Source organism: Balaenoptera acutorostrata, chromosome 10, assembly GCF_949987535.1.
Source record: "Balaenoptera acutorostrata chromosome 10, mBalAcu1.1, whole genome shotgun sequence".
Classification (NCBI taxonomy): Eukaryota; Metazoa; Chordata; class Mammalia; order Artiodactyla; family Balaenopteridae; genus Balaenoptera; species Balaenoptera acutorostrata.
In genome coordinates this window covers 84,940,655-84,943,280 of record NC_080073.1, presented here as the reverse complement: position 1 = coordinate 84,943,280, position 2,626 = coordinate 84,940,655, and the positions used below count along the sequence as shown (strand labels likewise).

At 43.1% G+C, this 2,626-nt stretch overlaps 1 non-coding gene across 1 annotated transcript; it reads right to left on the bottom strand.

Annotated features, from left to right (window-relative positions):
- Positions 1 to 2,554: 2,554 nt before the first annotated feature.
- Positions 2,555 to 2,626, bottom strand: TRNAA-AGC (transfer RNA alanine (anticodon AGC)). The gene has a single exon. It is a non-coding gene; the product is annotated as a tRNA-Ala (tRNA).

Sequence of the window (2,626 nt, the reverse complement as noted above, 5' to 3'; positions counted from 1 at the left end):
AAGACAAACCTTGCTAAATTTCCCCCATTTACCACAATGTCCTTAACCTATGTCGATGAAAAATTAATCTATAGATGATCTAAGAAAGAAATGGAAAATATTATTTGAGCCAACCTGAGGATTATAACCTGAGAGACAGTCTTTCAGAAAGCTCTGAGGAGGGACTTCCCTGGTGGCACAGTGGTTAAGAATCCGCCTGCCAATTCAGGGGACACAGGTTTGAGCCCTGGTCCAGTAAGATCCCACATGCCACGGAGCAATTAAGCCCCTGCACCACAACTGCTGAGCCTTCGCTCTAGAGCCTGCAAGCCACAACTACTGAGCCCGCATGCCGCAACTACTGAAGCCTGTGCACCTAGAGCCTGTGCTCCACAACAAGAGAAGCCACCACAATGAGAAGCCCGCGCACCACAAGGAAGAGTAGCCCCCGCTCTCTGCAACTTGAGAAAGCCCGCACGCGGCAACGAAGACCCAACGCAGCCAAAAATAATAAATAAATAAAATAAATAAATGTATAAAATTAAAAAAAAGAAAGCTCTGAGTACTGTTCTACCCATTAGAGGTCAAAGTACAGTTGTATAAGTTTTAGCGACAATATGTCATCGATAAATACGTCAAATGACATAGTGACAGTTTACACAATCCAGATCTGCATGTACAAAGCAAGTAGTGGGTCATCCTGACCCCTTACAAGTTTAAGGAGGAATGTTATCTCCTAAGGAGGTCTGGTTAATGCAGATGCACGATACACACTAAAGGGGAGAGAGGACACCCAAAAGGGCAGAGAAAAAATTCATGTTTAAATTTTTCTTGTCTTATCATAAAATATGAATTTTATTTCATCAACTATCATATTCCTCCATGACTCTCCACTATGCCTCAAACCTAGCATAAAATACACAGGTTTAACTACTTCTTTGGGTCTTCATTTTCTTATGAGGGTTCCCATGTCATAATAAAACTTATACTAAATAAATTTGCATGCTTTTCTCCTGTTAATCTGTCTTTATTGTTTCAATTTTCAGACCTAGTCAGGGACCCTAAAAGGGTCGAGGAAAATGTTTTCCTCCCCTACATTACACTCCAATTTTGCAAGTATTGTCAAGTATACAGCCCAGCAGGTACAAGTTGCAAGAGATACTACCAGACCCACACATACATGGGTCAGGAAACAGAATTTTGGAAAAGACAGCATGAAAGGTTAATCTTAGAACTACATTGGGAAAGGACTGTTTCAGGTATTGTTTTTGTTTGTTTTGTCCAGGTCTTGCAGCATGCGGGGTCTTAGTTCTCCGACCAGGGATCGAACCCGTGCCCCTGGCAGTGGAGGCACGGAGCCTGGGTCACTGGACAGCCAGGGAAGTCCCTCAGGTATTGTGAAACACAAATATACCCTTAAACTCTGGAGCAAACACTCAGTGGCAGGTTTAGCCTGGGTAAAAAGTGCTTATGCCCTGGGGCCTCTCCTGGCCAAGTATCTCCCTAATGATACCAGGGTTCCTAGAATTCTCTGCTCAAACAGCTCTGATCCTCCCTTCTTCCAGGCCCTGCACAGACCTCCTTCTGAATCTATCCTCCTGGGGGCAGACCATGACATTAATGTGCATGGTCCTAGGCCTAGGAGGTGGCCCTGGAATGGCTCTTTGCCAAGGGTATGTATGAATCTTGGAAGTGTGTGTGAGATGTTCACACGTGTATGCGTGAGGCCCTTCAAAATGTGGGATGGAGACAGGAGTGGTAAGAATACGGGGTAGGAGTGTGTATCTTTATTTTCTGATTGATTCCCCTCCTTAACTCATCTTTTACAATTAGCCAATCACATGCTACTTCAAGTCAGGTAAAAAGGGGAGAACTTATTTAACGCAATAAAGAACTTCTATCTAGATCTAAAGCTTACATTATACTTTAAAAGTTACTCTAAAGTCAGGAACAATGAAAAAAAAAAGTCAGGAACAATAAGTCAAAGAAATGCATATAATGTATAAAAACGGAGAGATGGAGAAAAGAAGAAAGGGAGGCTGTAATGGGAAGAGAGTGGTAGGGAAACCCATAGGAAAGCTTTCCTCTCCTAGGATCTATTCCTTGACCCAGGAACAGCTCAGAAAACGAAGGAATCTAAAGAAAATTTCCTTCACATTTTCAAAAGTTCAGATGGACTTCACATTTGTTCTTGTTTTTTCTCCTTTCTGTGTTTCTTGCCCTTAGATGATACTGCGAAACGTAACTATGTAATTGTGCTTGTTAATTTGGTACCTCGCTTGTTTTTCGGTTTCTGGAGTCCAGAGCGGTTTGGTGCTCCCCCAGCCTCTTTAATCGTGTCTTTCGCTAGTTGACTCAGCTACCCAGGGTGGTGCCACGGCCCTAGAGCAAAAATGAGCCCATATTAAAAACAAAATAGAGTCGGTTTGTTTTCCTTGTTTTTTCTGTGACTTAAAAGACCTGAAGGGAACAAAAGAATCAGAAAAAAGGCCAGACGGCGGACATTCTCAGCAAACGAGAATGTGTCCGGGAATGATTCAGAACTAAAAATAATTTTAAAGAAAGAGAAAAACCCTGGAGGTGCCGGGGATTGAACCCGGGGCCTCGTGCATGCTAAGCACGCGCTCTACCACTGAGCTACACCCCC